General features: G+C 37.5%; 1 non-coding gene across 1 annotated transcript; it reads right to left on the bottom strand.

Moving 5' to 3' along the window:
* Positions 1-11,707: 11,707 nt before the first annotated feature.
* On the bottom strand, positions 11,708-11,811 carry LOC148949656 (U5 spliceosomal RNA). The gene has a single exon (XR_016142166.1). It is a non-coding gene; the product is annotated as a U5 spliceosomal RNA (small nuclear RNA).
* Positions 11,812-19,175: the final 7,364 nt, after the last annotated feature.

Below are 19,175 nucleotides of genomic sequence, written 5' to 3'. Positions count from 1 at the left end.
AGTATGACAAGCCCCCCCACAACCCTCAGGGCTAAGGTTGTAAGTTATGCCTTTGGGGCATATAATGTTTTTATAGAAAGTGTTGTCGTAAAAACTTCAAAAAGGAAGATTGAGAGAGCTATTGCCCTTTCTAATAGTCGAAAGTGATTGGAGGGCAACTAAGCCCCCTCTCACACCCACCATTTTCCCAAACACAACCAATCAAAATTTTGCGAAAGAAATCTTGTTCAAAATTGTTGAAGGATCCGAAAATTATGTCTTTGAGGATGAAACTCCCCCTACAGTCCTCATAGCAACAGTGGTAAGTTGTGCCCTGGGGGAATATAAGATTTTTATAGAAAGCGTTGTCGGAAAAACTTCAAAAAGGTGGGAACTCCACGCAAACTTCGGAGGAAAAATTACCCCCCCTTAGTCTATCATTTTCTCACACCTTTCTGATCAACATTTTGATATGGCCATTTTGTTCAACGTAGTTGAAAGGTCTTGGAAATATAAAACGAACTCAATATAAAACGAACAAAAATTTATTTTAAAAAAATTTCCACAAAATAAGTTTTTTTGTCTTTAAAAGTAAAGAACTCCATTAAACCAAAAATGAACAAAAATAGAATAAAATAATCTACCAAGCATACAACTACCACAAATCAGTATCAATAAATAAATGAAACCCAAAACATACTAGAAATTTAAATAAATAACAGAGTCAAACTCAAAACGAGCAGAAATTAATATGAGTAGTTTGGCAAAGCCACGAACATCTTAACGTTGAAAAAACATAAGATTGCATCGATTTGTGACATCAGCAGTAAATTTTATTTTCAAGGATTTTATCTTTGTTGTAAAACAAAAAAAATTATTCAAGCCTCGATAAGATTTCTCCGTCATTGATTTCACCTGTTAAGAAATACTATTAAAAAAGACTTCCTTAGTTACATCACTTGCTAAATAATGTTATTTATTTAATAAGAATTTCTGTCATTTATATAATAATAATTCCTGACAGTTTTATTTCACATATTCTTTTTCATTGGTTAAGAAAAGAATTTTCTGGATCTCTTCCGTTTCTTTCTATAAGAATTCAAATTTTGGCTTTCTATTTATATGTTTGGCAAAATTTTCCAACAATATTTTAATAAAAGCTGTACTATAATGCTTTCGATTGATGGGTAGGGGGAGAAATTTTCAAATATAAATAAGTTGAAAATCTGCATAATCTTTTGGATTTTATAGCGTTGAAGGGATTCTAACCCATATCATGTTACAACCTAGAGTATAGAAAAATAATACGCAACTATTACCCTTCACATACCCTGAAAGTTTCAACTCAACTTTTCCGTAAGTATCACATTTACACTCTTTAGACAACCTTGGATGCAAATAGTGTATATTGATTTAATTCAATTTCCAATGTAAAAGCCATTTACGTTGATATATCCTACTTGACAATAATGCAAGTTATGTTGTGATATTATTAAATTTGCTCTAAACATGAACACAAAAACTGAATTCAAAATGAGCCGAGCAAATATTACAAGAAAAATGTCCCCTCTTCGCCATCGACCTCACTGGTTACGATCAATGGCGTTAATTCACGAAAACTAAAGAGGCTAGGCAACATCCAGTGCCCCCCGCCCAATAGTTTTGTCAGATACTTTAAAACGTCAAGCAATGCATTTAAACAAATTTTCGATGAGTGTTTTAACCATTTTACATCCCCCCCCCCTCCAAAGCAAAATTCTGAACACCGCCATGGGGAGGGGAAGAGTATTCTTCCTAATCCAGAGAAGGAAAGTTCGTTGTTTTTTTAATTTCTTTAACAAAAATTCAAAAAAAAACAAAAAAAACAAGCCCTTTTGAATAATAATGCCACAAAAAGACTTTCTTGAGTCTGGAAGGGGAAATGAGAAAAAAATCTTGCAGGAAAATACCCCCCCCCCCATTGAAGCTACTGGTATTTACGCATGCTACTTGGTAATAATACAACTTATATTGTGACATTATTAAATTTGCTCCCAAGATGGACACAAAAGCTAAATTTTTAATAACTCAAGCAAAATACACAGAAACAATACAGCAAGACTTCATCAGGTAAATGATTGCTTACTTTATTCTTATTAGTATTCATCCTTCTTATTTGTCATTTACTTGATTAATTCTATAATCCCATCTTGTTACCAACAACATAGCCAGAACGCGGTATTGAAAAATCGAGGGCATTCAAGTATAACTCCAGTTTTATAGTAGAATTTGAGTATAAACTTATTAAAGAACCCTAAGCTTTGAACCGTAGAAAAACAATAGAAAATGAAAAAAAATTCCTATTTGATAGACTCGAGCTAGACAGATTTATTAGAAACAATGTAGTATCTTTTGATTTTTCAAGTGCAGAAGATCAATGTCTTGCGGAGTAATATTCTGTATGGACTTGTGGTAGTTTTGTTCAGATTCCTTGAGATTCCCTGATTCCTTCAGATTCATTTCCTTTTTAGCCTAAATAAATTACGCGGCTATGCTGTAAGGACAACAAATCCAGCCATAGTTACTTTCTAAGACGAAACAAAAGAGGACTAAATGTAGCTTGAACTTGGCTCGCTTTTACACCATCTAAGGGCTTAAGAAATATATACAAGAATCGTTTCCCTCCAGTCTCGTACAGGCCCATGGACCCCTAACAAAGTCTTCTTCTTCTGGAGAAAAATAGATTTCTGTGAAATTTAGGACGGTCCTGCAAAAAGGCCTGCTATACAAACCAGGCCCGGCCTTGACCATACCAATTCCTTGTACCAAAATATCTTATAGAATGCACTGTAATCGTCAACTAAATAAATTTATTCTTAATTGAAAGATTCTAATATATGTACCAAGGAATCATTAGTTAAGCTATCAGAATGCCATACTTCAGACTCCCCGAATGTATCAACGAAGATGAAACTTTGATATTGTAAATCACAGGATTTTTGTGTTATTTGCATTTAGGCTCCAGGCACCTCCTTCCTCACAGACCGTTTTCTCTTGATACTCATTCTCCCTTCCCATGGAGAATTACCTCTTGATTCTCTTTTCCCTTCCCACAGAGCATTGTCTCTTGAATCACGTTCTCCCGCCAGACAGAGTACTGTGTCTAGAAACAAGATAAGGAACCAAAGAGACTAAAAACTTTGATAGTATTAGACTAGAAACCCATGAAATCCCCAAAGCAAAGGATTTGCCCCTATAAGATCTCAAAACTCTTCATTTTAGAGGAACCCCCTAAACTGGAACGGAAATACAGTTCCTAGACGGAGGAGGAATGAGGTCCCTAAGAGAATGGGTAGTCAAGAACACCTAGGACTTGGCTCGCTATTGCACTGAGCAAAGAGTGCCTTCCATCATTCCTTACTCGCTTAAAATTAGCTTCTCTAGATGTAATCTGCAAAAGATAACAACAAATACTTAGCCTGTAACTTGTCAACTGAAAAGCTATAACCAACAATGCAAAAAACAACACTAATCATGTCTACTTCACTATAAACATAGCTTATTTAGGAAGCCCTGGAAAGTGTGCCATTTCACAATTACTGTCTGTTTTTGCTATCTGCCCAAAATTTCACACTTCGTTTTTCATTTTTGAAAATATTGAATTTTTGATCTTATTAATTAAAAAACTTTTTCCACAAAATCAGTTTTTCAAAGAAAAGTAAAGAACCCCATTAAACCAAAAATGAGCAAAAATAAAAAAATCTACCAAGCGGGAAACTACCTCAAATCAGCATCGATAAATAAATGAAACCCAAAACGAACAGAAATCATAGGCAGCACAATCGTGCTGCCTAAGTAAAGAATGATGTTGGCACAGTGTATTATTTATTTTTTGTTTTGTTTTCCATACCAGATAGAAATTATGTTTTTGAGGAGGACACTCCCCACAGCCTTAAGGGCAAGGGTTGTAAGTTATGCCCTGTGGGCATATAAGGTTTTTATAGAAGGCCTTGTCGTAAAAACTTCAAAAAAGGCTCATTGTATTGGGAATTCAAAGGGCTAGTGCCCTTTTTAATAGTCGAAAGTGATTAGAGGGCAACTAACCCCCTCCCACACCCACCTTTTCCCCATACACATCCAATCAAAATTTTGCAATAGCCATTTAATTCAACGTAGTTTTAAGTTCTAGAAATTAGGTCTTTGAGGATGACAACCCCCTAAACAGCCCTCAGGGCAAGGGTTGTAAGTTATGCCCTGGGGGCACACATGGTTTTTATAGAACGCGTTGTCGTAGAAACTTCAAAAAGGGCTCATTCGATTGGAAATGGAAATGGCTATTGCTCTTTTTAATAGTCAAAAGTAATTGGAAGGCAACAAACACCCCTTCCACGCTCACCATTTCCCCAAATACATCCAATCAAAATTTTGAGATATCGATTTTGTTCCACGCAGTTTAAAGTTCAGGAAATTATACATTTCAGCAGGACACTCCCCCCCCCCCACAGTCTTGTCGTAGAAACTTCAAAAAGGGCTCATTCGAGTGAAAATTCAAAGGTCTATTGCCTTTTTAATAGTCGAAAGTGATTCGAGGGCAACTAACCCCCTTCTCACGCCCACCTTTTCCCCAAACACATCAAAATTTTTAGATAGCCATTTTGTTCAGCGTCGCTGATTTCCAGCTAGAAATTATGTTTTTAAGGAGAACACTGCGCCACAGCCCTCAAGGCAAGGGTTGTAAATTAAGCCCTGGGGGTATATAAGGTTTTTATAGAATGCGTTGTCGTCGAAACTTCAAAAAGGGCTCTTTCGACTGGAAACTGAAATGGCTAGTGCCCTTTTTAATAGTCGAAAGTGATTAGAAGGCAACTAACACCCCTTCCACGCCCACCATTTCCCAAAACAAATCCAATCGAAATTTTTAGACAGCCATTTTGTTCCACGCAGTTTAAAGTTCAGGAAATTACAACTTTGAGCAGGACACTCCCCCCACAGTCTTCAGCGAAATAGATATAAGCTATGCCCCGGGAGCATATAAGGTTTTTATCGAATTCTTTGTCATAGAAACTAGAAAAAGGGCTCAATTGGTTTGAAATTCAAAGGACTAGTGCCCTTTTAATAGTCGAAAGTGATTTGAGGGCAACTAACCCCCCTCTCACGCCTACATTTCCCCAAACACATCCAATCAAAATTCTGAGATAACCATTTAATTCAACGTAGTTGAAATTTTTGGAAATTAGGTCTTTAAGGATGACAACCCCACCCCCCCCCCCCACCCCTCAGGGCCAGGGTTGTAAGTTATGCACTGGGGGCATGTAAGGTTTTTATAGAAAGCGATGTTGTAAAAACATCAAAAAAGGCTCCTTCAATTGGAAATTGAAAGGACTAGTGCCCTTTTAATACTGGAAAGTGATTGAAGGGCAACTAACCCCCTTTTCACGCCCACCATTTCCCAAAACACATCCAATCAAAATTTTTGGATATCCATTTTGTTCAACGTAGTCGAAAGCTCTGGAAGTTAGGTCATTTAGGATGATAACCCCCTCAGAGCCCTCAGTGCAAGGGTTGTAAGTAATGCCCTGGGGGCATATAAGGTTTATATAGAAATTTGTTGTGGAAATTTCAAAAAGGACTCATTTGTTTGGAAATTGAAAAATTGCCCTTTTTAATAGCCGAGAGTGCGTGGAGAATAATTGACCCCCCTCCCACGACCCTGATTTCCCCAGACACATTCAATCAAGGTTTAGAGATAGCCATTTGGTTCAACGTAGTTGAAAGTTCTGGAAGTTATGTATTTAAGGATGACAAGCCCCCCAGAGCCCCCAGGGCAAAGGTTTTAAGTTATGCCTTTGGGGCATATAAGGTTTTTATAGTTAGAATTGTCGTAAAAACTTCAAAAGTAGTTCATTCAATTGGGAATTGAGAGGGCTAGTGCCCTTTTTAATAGTCGAAAGTCATTGGAGGGTAACTATCCACCCTCTCACGCGCACCATTCCCCTAAACACATCCAATGAAAATTTTCAGATAACCATTGTGTCCAACGTAGTAGAAAGTTCTGGAAATTAGGTCTTTGAGGGTGACAACCCATCTCCCCCGTCGCTCAACGCAAGGGTTGTAAGTTATGCTCTGAGAGGGTATAAGGTTTTTGTTGAAAGCGTTGTCGTAGAAACTTCAAAAGGGCTCATTTGATTGGAAATTGAAAGGGCTATTGGTTTTTTTAATAGTTGAAAGTTATGGTAGAGCAACTAACCCCCCTCTCACGCCCATCATTTTCCCAGACACATCCAATCAAAATTTTGATGTATTCATTTTGTTTAACGTAGTTGAAAGTTCGGGAAATTATGTCTTAGAGGATAACAACCACCCTTACAGCCCTTAGGGTAAGGGTTGTAATTTTTGCCCTGGGGGCATATAAGGTGTTTATAGAAAGAGTTATCATAGAAACTCAAAAAGGGCTCATTAGATTGGAATCGAAAGGCCTAGTGCCCTTTTTAATAGTTGAAAGTGGTTGGAAGGCTTGAAATTTTTATGGTAAAGATCGATGTGTGTATAATGTATTATTATTTTTTTTTTTTTTGTTTAGACCAGGGCACTTCGTATCAAAGGAGTTGTCTTAGGAAATTTGCACCTTACTAAAAAAATATAAATGTTTGTACTTTTATAAGTTTAATAAATCAATTTCCGGCCTTTCAATTTCCAATCAAATGAGCCTCTTTTGAGTTTCTACGACAAACATTTTTATAAACACCTTACATGTCCCAAGGGCATAAATTACAACCCTTGCACTGAGGACTGTGAGAGGGTTGTCATCCTCAAAGACCTAATTTCCATAATTTTCAACTAAGTTGAACAAAATTTCTATCTCAAAATTTTAATTGGATGTGTATGGGGAAAAGATGGTCATGAGAAGGGGGCTAGTTGCCCTCCAATCACTTCCGACTATTAAAAAGGGCACTAGCCCTTTCAATTTTAGCCGAATGAGCCTTTTTATGAGTTTCTACGACAACGCTTTCTATAAAAAAAAACTTAAATTCCCCAGGGCATAATTTACAGCCCTTGACCTGAGGGCTGTGAGGGGGTCGCCATCCTCAAAGACATAATTTCTGGACCTTCCAAATACGCTAAACAAAAGGGCTATCCCAAAACTTTGATTGGATGTGTTTGGGGAAATGGTGGGCGTGAGAGGGGGTTAGTTGCACTTCAATCTCTTTCGACAATTAAAAGGGCACTTTTTAAAAGGGCACTAATAAAGTGGTTACTTGCCATCCAATCACTTTCGACTATTAAAAAGGGCACTAGCCGTTTCAATTTTCAAACGAATGATTCCTTTTTGAAGTTTCTACGACAACACTTTCCATAATAAAAAAACCTTATATGATTCAAGGGCATAACTTACAACCCTTGCCCTGAGGGCTGTGGGGGAGGGTCTCATCCTCAAAAATATAATTTCAAGACATTTTAACTACGTCGAACAAAATGGCTTTCTCGAAATTTTGATTGGATGTGTTTTGGTTTTGGGAAATGATGGGTGTGAGGGGGGTGTTAGTTATCTTCCAATGACTTTCGACTATTAAAAAGGGCACAATCCCTTCTAATTTCCAATCGAATGAGCCGTTTTTGAAGTTTTTACAGAATCGCTATCTGTGAAGAGTCTTCAGGCTCTAATGGCATAACTTACAGCTCTGGCCCCGAAGTCTCTGATGGGGGTTATCATCATCACATACCTGATTAGCCAGGCGTTCAACTATATTGGATACAATAGCCATCGAAAAACTTCGATTCGATGTTTAAGGGGGAAAGGTGGGCGTGAAAGGGGGATTAGTTGCCCTTAAGTAACTTTCAACAATTAATAAGGGCACTAGCCCTTTGAATTTCTAATCGAATGAGCCCTTTTTCAACTTTCTACGACAAAGCTTTCAATAAAAACTTTATATGCCCCAAGGGTATAACTTACAACCCTTACCCTGAGGGCTGGGGGGGGGGGAGTGTCATCCTCAAATATATAATTTCTGGACTTTTCCCCTACTTTGAATAAAATGGCTATCCAAAAATTTTGAATGGATGTGTTTGGATAAATGGTGGGTGGGGAAGGGGTGTTAGTTACCTTCCAATCACTTTCAACTATCAAAAAGGTTACTAGCCCTTTGAATTTCAAATCGAATGAGCCTTTTTTGAAATCTCTACAACAACGCTTTCTATAAAAACCTTATATGCCCCCTGGGCATAACTTACAACCCTTGCCCTGAGGGCTTTGGGGGAGTGTCCTCCTCAAAAACCTAATTTCTATCTGGAAGTCAACTCCACTGAACAAAATGACTATATCAAAATATTGATTGGATGTGTTTGGGGAAATGGTGTGTGTGGAAGGGCTGTTAGTTGCCTTCCAATCACTTCCGACTATTAAAAAAGGCACAAGTCAGTCCAATTTCCAGTCGAATGAGCCCTTTTCGAAGTTTCTATGACAACTCCTTCGATACGAAGTGCCCTGGTCTAAGACCAAGAACCAAAAAATAAAAAAATAAATAAATAATACATTGTTCCAACATTGTTCTTTACTTAGGCAGTACTATTGCGCTGCCTATGATATGACTCCAATTATCCTGCTTTTGAAGGGTTACTTGTTTGATCGCTAATCAAGACCGTTTCCTCAAGTAGTAGTCCTACTGATCTCTCATGCAGGGTTGCCAACTGGATAAATTTTATGTCCAAAGGACATATTCCTGTATGCCGGGACACAATGACATAATAGGGCAAAAAAGGGACATATTTTAGAAATTTGGGACATAAAAGGGACATATTTTGCAAATTTATGACATAAAATAGAATATTTCCCCGCTGGATACATATTTGTGTAAGAAAAATGTCATTTTTCACCAAATCAGTATTAAAACTACTTGTTTAGCACTAAATTTACTTATTTACTTATTTTTTACTAATTTTTTGTAGACTTTGGTTTTTTACCCGCGTTATTATTTTTTGGAGTTGCTTGCTCTTTTCCGCAGACAACTATTTGCAAATACTCTTGAAATTCTTTACAAGTTTGTATTCTTTCATCTACAAACGATTTTATTTCTCATTGCTTTTGCGCTATAGTCAAGATAATAGGCAAGCAGGCACCTTTTTAGTTAACAATCGCTTCTGGCTTCCAATAGTCAGGCAAAAACATGTATCTATTTATCAAGTATTAGTAACTGAAAATGAAAAGTTAGCAAAAGAAAAAAATTAGATTCTCTATGATCTGGAATCAATTTTTATATCAATAGATGTACCAAAAAATTAGCTTATTGTGCTGATTCCAAATATATAATATTTTTTAAGTATAGTGTTACCCATTAGTGGGCCTAAAAAAATTTGCCAAACTTTCGAAAAAGGTGAAAAACATCGAATAAAAGTCAAAGAATTTTAATGGAAATCACGCCATCAGATTCAGCGTATCAGAGAACCCCACTGTAGAGGTTCCAAGGTCTTATTTATAAAAAGGAAATTCTTTAGTGTTTGCCAGAAGAAGCATCACAGTTTCGTGTTTATTTGTTGCTGTTGCTTTTTCCAGGGGTGATCATATCGAACCAATGGTACTAGAGTTTCGCAAGACGGCTCGTTTCAACGAAAATTAAAAGATCTAGTGTCCTTTTTAAGAGACCAAATAATTGGAGGACAACTAGCACCCGTCCTACGCCCTTTTTTCCTGAAAGTTGTCTAATAAAAAATTTTGAGATAGCCATTTTGTCCAGTATTGTTGAAAGCTACAATAGATATGTCTTTGGAGATGACACGACCCCTCAGAGCCACCACAGGAAGGGCCGGAAGTTATGAAATTTGCCCATTGTTTACATACAGTATTTGTTATACGGAAGTATACCAACATTTTCCAAGGGGGGAAGGATATCTTCTGGGGATGGATTTTCTATGGGAGAATTTCCCCTTGGGACGGAAGTTTCTGGGGATGAACTTTTCAGGGGATATTTTACCAGAATTTGTATACAGAGTGTTCGTTATTTGTCTTTTTTCTCGTTGTTGATCCCATTGGACATGTAGAGACATTCTGAGGGAACTCTCAGGGGGAAATTTTCAGCGGAGTTAGAATTCTCTTGGGATCTTTTTTTTTTTTGGGGGGGGGGGTTTCAACGGGAGAAATTTCCATTGGGGAATTATCACCAGGAGAAATTCTCCATGGAAAATTTCTGTGGGATAAACTTTCCGAGGGGGAGGGGGGTATTTTCCAGACGGGGATATTCCCTAACGACCTTAAAAAGGAAAACGAAAAAAACGAATACAAATCTTTCTTCAAATAAAAGTATGGTAGGGAGTATTTTTCAGTCAGAATCATAAGCGAAAAAATTCTGGGAACGATTCGCAGCATGGATGGAATTGACCGGGGTTAATTTTCCATCAGTAGAATTTTACATGGGAAGAACTTTATATAGAGGGATTTTTCGTGGTGAAATTTTCCACAGAGGGGGTGGATTTCTTGGGATTATCTGAAGAACTATCAGAAAAATATGCAAAAACTAGTTTTTTTTCTACCGAAAGTAAGGAGTGACATTAAAACTTAAAACATACAGAAATTATTCCGTATATGATGGGGGCTATTCCCTTCTCAATACCTCCGTCTCTACGCTAATGTTCGACCTTTTGTCCAATTTTTTTTTTTAAGAACGATACTTCAAACATAAGGGCCGTGCCACCCTTGGAGTAAGTCCCCCTCCACACTTGGTGTGGAGGGGTAGAGCCACCCCCTCCACGCACGTATTCTTTTCCCTAGATGCATCCAACACAAATTTTGAGATAGAAATTTTGTTAAAAATGGCCCAAATAAAATATAACAATGCTCTTAGTGTTAACACAACCCATAAGAGCCCTGGGACAAGGGTTGTAAGTTATGCCCCAGGGGTACATAAGGTTTTATGGAATGGGTAGTCGTATAAACCTGAGATGGGGCTCATTCAGGAGCGGATCCAGGATTTTTTTTTGGGGGGGGGGAGCAAAATGGGTCGATCCGAAAAAAAAATTTAGGGGGGCGCAAAATAGGTTGATCCGATAAACTTGCGCTAGGAGCAAGTTTAAACAACGCAAACTTGGGTTAATTAAGTAAATTACACAACTATAGACTACGCTAGGGGGCGCGCGCCCCCCTCGCTCCCTTCTGGATCCACCACTGGGCTCATTTGATTGAAGTTTAGTAACCTTTAGAAGAGTCAAAAGTGATTTGAAGGCACCCCCCCGCGCCTATCAGTTCCAAAACAAGAATCCAATCAGAATTTGTAGACATCTATTTTGTTCAGCATTGTTCAAAGATCAAGTAATTTTGCCTTTAGGGATGTGAACTCCCTGATTGAAGGGCAACCCAGCTTACCTAGTGCTCCGCAACGTCGCATGACTCCCGGATTGTACCTTATGACATGCGCAAGAAATACTCTAATTGGCAAAAAGCTACCAAAAGAAGTGAAAATGCTGACCCTCATGCCGACCATACCAGTCAAGCGGAACTCTCGCAGGAAGATGAGCCTTAAGCCCCGAAAATTAGTTTTTTAGTGTTTACATGTTTTTATGACTTTTGTGCTTTCACACTAGTTCATTTGAACTAAATGAATCTTTTTCGTTTTCACTGTCCACGATGTTAATTGACCACTTTGAAAGAGGTTGGCAACCCTGCTCTCATGTCATTTACATCTTGTCAAACGCTAAGGGTAAGTAATTGGGCTTGTCAGATAAGTAATCTTGGAATATTAGAACATACTACAAGAGTATAGGCTAGTCTGCCTTTCAGAATTCAAAAATTTGTTAACATCAAGTGCCCCTCCCCACGGTAATCTTTAGTAAAAGGCGAAAGGTTAATTCGATATGAGGAGAGGCCAGAGCTATGAAAATTTGCTAGAGTTGACTTGGGTATATAATAATAAATCCTTATCGGTAAAATCGGGTAAATCCTTTTTGGTTTTTTTTATAAGGTTCGGAAGCAATAAGGAATTCAATGTTCAATCAAGTAAATACGGGCATAAAAATCATATGATGAGAAAAAATATTCAATAAGCAGCAATTCATGAGCAACTTTAATGATATGGTACAAAAACTACATCCGCAGAAAATAACATAAGTATTCAGTAATCGGGCTCAAAAATAATTGTAATGTAACTGATTGGTTGATCAATTGCTGTAGCAAAAGGCCCCCCAATTTAAAATCTTCCAAGAAGCTTGGCGGTAGTGAAGGAACTTTTAGTTTGATATGTTGCCAACGCAATAGACTTGATGAAATTTGTGGGGACCAAGGGCATTTCACTTTTTAAGATTAGCCTTTTTTTTACAACTAAAGCTGGGGTCACTTTTGGTAGACTTTCTGGAGGCCTCGCGCACATTGTTAAGAATAACCTGAGTTTGCTCTCTCCAGTGTGTTTTCACAGTGATAAATTCATCCTTGCGGCTCAGTTTGGTAACACTGTGCTGATAAAAGTGTATCTCCCGTGTAACAAAAAACTATTTCCGCTTTAAATGCGTATAAGAAAGCCTCGGCAAATATTAAGGCTATTCTTGCGTCTGTTGTATCGACTGGTTATGATTTCTTAGTGGTTGGTGACTTCAACACAGATATTACAAGTCAGTCAGTTCGATCCTATATAGTCCTTAATGCTTTTTCTGCTTATAAAATAGTCAAGAAAAGTGTTGATTATTCATACACTCACCAATCTGGAAGTTTGTCTAATATTGACCATGGAGTTCCCTCACAAAATATTGATGTATCGACTGTTCTTGTTCATGAAGATGATCGTGATATTGACCACCTCCCGATTTCGTTCTCTGCCTCACTAGTCGTTTTCCGTTCTACTAGACCATTTACACAAAGTTCTAAGTGGTTTTACAGGAATAACAGGAGTACAGCTAATTTTGCACTTTATATTACTACGTTGTCCGCGTTATTGGGTTCTATAAAAGTTCCTTACCATTTGCTTCAAGCTACTGACCGTTTCTCAAATGATAAGCAGTCTCTAAATAAATATTATGATAAGATAATTTGGTGCTTAAGACAAGCAGAGGTGACTGCTGTTCCTTTAGAAAAGATTAAAGTTAAAACTAGAAAACCAAAATGGGTTTTGGACCCAGAATTAAAAGTTGTAAAGAATAAAGCTAAATTTTGGCTACGAATATGGGTGATTTGCGGTTGGCAAAATCGAGGAGCTGTCTTCGATCTGAACTAAAGTACCAAGCGTGCATATAAACAACGTTTACGGCAGTCTAGGGTATCTGGTTTTGATTTTCCTGTTTCGAGAAAGGAGTCGTCTCATGTTCTGAATTCGGATAAGCTTAGTAGTGAGTTTTCTGAAAGTCCTATAGAAGCTCATACTTGGGTGTCGTATTATAGTAATATTTTCAGCAAGGTAAACCGGGAAGTTGAAAACCTTTTTAGTAATCTTCTTGAGTCGTTTTTGCCTAATCTTGTATCTCAGAGTAATGTATTACCAGTTTCTACTGTTGATATTGGTCAAGCTGTTAAGAACATGCAATATAGCTCTGTTGCAGAAGTTCTTCTTATCATCTGACAGTAGTTTGCCCAACTTTGATAGATCATCTTCAGCTACTGTTTCAGATGTGTTTATCTACTTCTATGGTTCCCGACAGTTTCCTCTGTGGGACCCTGTTTTGAAGCGTGGAAAAAATTATGAATCGCTATAGCTACGAGAGCCGGTGGCAATGTGACGTTGATTGGTGATCGTATGGGGGACAAGAAGTTTAATGTTGTTGCCATTGGTTCTTAGCTTTTCCCCAGCCAATGCAACTGAGCTCGTAACTTGTTATTTTTGGACGTGGAGAATTGCCGATGGGAAAATGACATTTGCATCGGGTGCTGCAGGAAGTGTTTTTCTCAAAATGAAACTCGATAGGGCCAGCTGTAACTTTATGTCAATCTTGAAATTGGGGGTAGCCATTGGGATATATTGAATATCTCATGATTTAATTTTCTAATCAGATGATACTCTTGAGTCACTGCAGTAGTCAACTCACCATCAGTATCAACACCTGATAGATATTCATAGCCCAATGATTGTCCTCTCAGCTCCTTGTACGCCTGTGGTATCATCATCATAAATTGTATGTAGAATGCATAGTATGATAAATTATTGCTAGTGCTCACGAATGTTCCATTAATAAATACATTAATTTGTTTGAATAGATTGTGTAGAATACAGTTTTCGTAGGAGAGACCGTTGCCAGATTTTGGAGTTGTATTTAAATCAATAAATGTTGATGACAAATCAATGAAATAGTCTTCATTGGAAAATATTTGAAAGTGTATATTTTCCAAGAGGGGTTGTTGGGGATGAAAACTGTTCATAGTAACGATACTTGACACTGACATCAACATTTTCAGCATTGAATAGATTCAATGAGGACCTAATTGATGGATATGCGTCCTTGTGGGGGAGATAAGTCATCTTATGAGAAGAAATCCTTCTTTGATCTGACAATCTTTTTCTTATTCTTGTTCTGCTTATTGGTCTTCCTTTTTTTATTCCTCAAAGTCCTTGTTGATGTCCTTCGCTTCCCGCCTGGGTGAAGAATGATGAGTGAATGACGTGCACGCATCCTTTTCAATCCCTCCAAATTTGGTCGGGATTTTAATTGCTCACCAACGGCTCTTGCTGAAGATCTAATATTTTCCTTAACACTCTCCTTGAAATTCTTGCCCGACCCCCAGTCCTGTAGTGTGGATGCAGCAAAATTTGATGTAGCAGGCACAAGATATTTTCTGGCAAGGGGTAGTGCAGAACAAAATAGCCTATGAAATTAGCTACCAAGACCATAGCCAGACATTGTAGTATGACCCTTGTAGTAGTCCAATTCATTGCCTATTTGATGTGGACTCAAAGCACCAACATAGCAATCGATATCGGGGCAGACAAATGGAATTCTTCTATTGTTCATTTTAGGTGATTGTGCTGTTGCCGACAATGGGTCGAAAATGACATGTAATCACTGCTAAGCCTTTTGTTATGGCTAGAGGATCACCCAATTCACTTCTTAGTGTTAACTGACAGAGTTCCAAATACGAAGTGTTTACAGGAACATACTGAAGATGCTTTATATTATAGTGATGAACAAGTTCATGAGTTGTTTTTCGTTCAAGAACACGTAGGAAAGGGACATTTGAATTTCCGAGTCTCGATGTTTCCACAAAGGATGCATAGAGAAATATGCAAGAGTCCGAGGCGAAACCAGGTGGATAATCAGCAAAAATAACTTGATCCATCCCTTAAACGGCGCCAGCATTTTCCCCATTTATCGTATTCTGTTTAAAACCAAGAACGTCTCTCAGATTATCATTGAGAATAATTATTTCAGTGTCAAGAGGTGAGGTAATGTAAATCCTATCATGTTCCAATGAATAATTAAAATGGAATTTACCACTCCTACGATATGAGATTTTTCTATTGATTGTACGTCACAAATCTGTCATATTATCGTAATCAATATATTTCAATTTGGCATGTGGATATTCGCTAGATTTAAGTGCTTCAACCCATTCATAGTCGACATAGAGTGTCCAATCGAATGGTATAACTTTTATATCATACACACGATCCTTTCTCAGGATGCCATAGGTATTTTTGAGAATACAGTCGACAAGAGCCAGTTCATACGCACCTTCAAATTTGATGGCGGGGGAGAGTTTTGTCCAAAAATCACTTGTCGTATTCAAGTCGTTGTAGAGAGGATCGGAAACATAGAACATAAAAGATACGTAGAAATCAATGGGCATTGTCAAAATCTTCAACATCGATACCAGAATCGAACTCCGTATTGTATATTAGCCCCATAACAAATAAATGTTTCCTATCCCTGCGAGTCCCAGTCGTTAATATCTTTTCAATCTGATAGATTTCATTATTATTTTTAACTTTCTGTAGTTCATAGTCATAAAAGCCGCCGAGAATCTCTTCATCTTTGGTATCGCGCAAACGATAAGTTATGGGTTTAGTGTCTAGGATTTTTGCCACTTTAAAAAGTTCTGTGGACCACAAGTAATTCCCCTTTTCAAAAGCATTAGTTGTCCTATTAATTCGAACAGTATCACCAACATTGAATTTATTTTTCTTCTTGACAATCATTTCATTGGAATATTGTTTAAGAAAGGAGTCAATTGTATCATGATCAGAATGATGAACTTCCGTTGGGGTAGAGTTGGACAATGATGGATGAGGTTGTTGATTATAAATCAACATGATTTTATCTAAATCATGAATAAAAGCAGGTGTATTTTTCAATATACAATATCTTGAAATTAAAAGTCGAGTAGTTCTTATCAATCGTTCTGCCAATGCAGACTTTATAGGTCAATGACTATGATAGAGCAGTGTGTTACATTTCGTGAGTACTTTTTCAACATGGGGATTAGCAAATTCATTACCACGATCCGTTTGAATTTTTTTTATATGAATCCTGTTAGAGAATACTTTCAACAGCATGAGCCACTTCGACGCCTCTCTTCGAGCACAATGGAATTGCATATTCCTATCGACTAAAAACATTAATTACAAGTAGAATTTACTTTTACGGTGCATTGGCAGGTCCTTGAATCACGTCAAGAGTTGGGAGATCTGCTTACATTATATGCAATGGGAAAAATGCTTTAGTTCTTCGATATTGATTAGCACGAAGTCTATGATTTCTATGCAGAGTGTAACTTGATTCATTTTGTAGATAGTCTTGTATACTTTTAGTGTGAACACCAGTGACCTTGGAAAGAGTGGTGGGGGAACTTAAACTCCCCACCTCACCAACATTTTCATAAACACGTTTCAAAACTTCAACCATTTTGAACGTAAACACGTTGTGTAACGTCCGCTACTCTTTTGTATACTGGCGGTTGGTGGTGGTGGGGACTTGATACGTCTTCGCTTTTGTCTAGCTATCAGTGGTGTGCTAGTATTTTCCAAAATTGATTTAAAATCTTCTTCTTCTTCATGTTCATATTTTAATGGCGTTGACAATGGTACATATTCATTTATTTTTTTTAGAATTTTTCTATTGCCAATAAGACTTTTGGGAAAGTTTAATGTATTTAGAAAGTTGTAGATGAGCGTCAAATGATAATAGTCATTTACGATTTGTAACCATATCATATATTAAATCAAGTAGATTATAGCTCTTGCCCTGAATTATAATCCCTTTCCCATTGCTCTCAACTTGAATATGATCTTGACCACTTTCCAAAGGATAGGTTAGGAGTTGTTTACTTTGTTCACGATATGAGTGGGCTATTAGATTTCCGATTTTCAATACAATTGAATCCAATTCCTCCTTCTTTAATTGTGTTCCAGCAGAATTCTGAGGAGATGATTCTTTTTGTGATCAATAGCAGCAGCAGCAGTGACCTTCACACGATAGGGTTTATGTTTGTCCACTCGGCTAAGTGCATCTTGAAGTAAAAGCAGTTTTTTATCATCCTCAATATTCTCGTTGTCAATGAATTTACTCAGATTGTCCTCAAAGTTCTCCACGGGTGAGAGAGTGAGTTCTATTGGTGTAAATTTATAGGATTTAGCCATCTACAAAAACGGTTTACAAGTCCTGCAATTATTGACAGTAAAAGTGTGAAAAACCTACCACCCGCCTGAAGAAGTCGTTTGTTTTTAAAATTCTTTCCTTTCTTTTTAGAGGCCAATGTACGTAAAATGGAACGATGTTTCTTTGCCTGTTGCTTAACTACTTATGGCAGTTAAACATTACCCTCGGTCAAATTTAAAAAAAGTTCAGATAATAGATTAATGAAATCATTGTCAATACCATGTTTGAGTATGGCTTTCCTAACGAGGGTTTTGAAGTGCTTAGAACTGAAAACAGATGTCTATTTTCATGTAGTTTGTTCGGTGTCATGATAGCAACTAATTGGTCTTTTTAGCGTTCATGGGGAGATATACAGTAATTTCATTGTCAAAAAAATCTGTGACTACACACAGATCCTCGGGTGTATTTTGATTCAGATTCAATATGAAATAACCGTGAGGTTTATTAGTTGCCTGATTGTATGCTGAGAGCAGAAATTTAGGGGCGCCTGGATAGATTTGTTTATTGAGAGTTATTAGCGAGCTGGAATCTCGAACAACTCTGTAGATGATATAATAGGTGCAGGTCAATGCAAGTGTTCACATACATTTGCTCTGATGAAAGAGATCGTGTAGAACCAGAGTAACGGAAATATGTTCATGATGAGAGCGAAGAGTGAACAATTGTAGCATTTCCTGGGACTATTCTTCAATAGATTCAGCCAGATCGTCAATGATCAGCCAAGAGTTTGGTTCAATAATGGTAAAAACATAAAGTCCCCGTATGAATTGTATCGGCACAAACCCCGTGGTGGCAGCAATTGCTTTTATTTTATCGTATGACTCCTGCCAAATACTGTAACAATAGTAGATTTTTTTCGGCTTTTCCACAAACATTTTATCGCAATATTTTATTATTTTAGTTAAGAGTGTTGTTTCGCCCGACATTGAGGGCCCAAACAGAAACGATCCAAATGGTATTTAAAATTGATACATGTTCCATTCAACAGTTCACCTGGAAAACTAACTGTAGACCATAGTTATCTAATGAATCAATAATTTCCCTAGTACTACTCCATTCAAGAATAATAATAATAATACGACAAATAAAGAATCATATTTTCTTTTATTATATGCATAAAAAAGTAACAATACTTTAAAATTACTACATTGAAAAAAAAAGCACATTAAACATGAAAAAAATACACTTTTTTTTTAAATTTATTTATAATAAAAAATACAACATTTACATAGGCACAGAGAGAGAAAAAAACACTTAAATAAATACATTTTTTTGGTTTATTTATTTATAGAAAAATACAACATTTATTAGAATAAAGCACTTAAAATAATATCACCTTTGAATTTCAATGAAACATGTGTGTTTACAAAAAGAAAATCTGCTCTAAGTAAAAAAAAAAGATAACTTTGGTAGTGGCTGGCGGTGCGCCCCCCCCCCGCTGGCGGCCGACCCCCCCCCCCCCCCCGCTGGCGGCCGACCCCCCCCCGGGCTGCGAGGCCCTCCCCCCCCCCCCCCCAAAGGCAGCGAGGCCCCCTCCCCCCAAAGGTTTTAGAAAAAAATTTACTGGACTTTATTCAAACCGAGACTTTCCATATGGATAACACATTCGGCCCGGTCTGAAGTTAAATAGAGTCCAAGGGGGAGGGTGGGAGGGTAGTCAC

The sequence above is a fragment of the Artemia sp. Qi Xiang Cuo genome, chromosome 8 (assembly GCF_049724085.1).
Source record: "Artemia sp. Qi Xiang Cuo chromosome 8, ASM4972408v1, whole genome shotgun sequence".
In the NCBI taxonomy this organism is placed as follows: Eukaryota; Metazoa; Arthropoda; class Branchiopoda; order Anostraca; family Artemiidae; genus Artemia; species Artemia sp. Qi Xiang Cuo.
The sequence above is the reverse complement of the archived record's forward strand: the minus strand, read 5'-3'. Positions and strand labels throughout refer to the sequence as shown.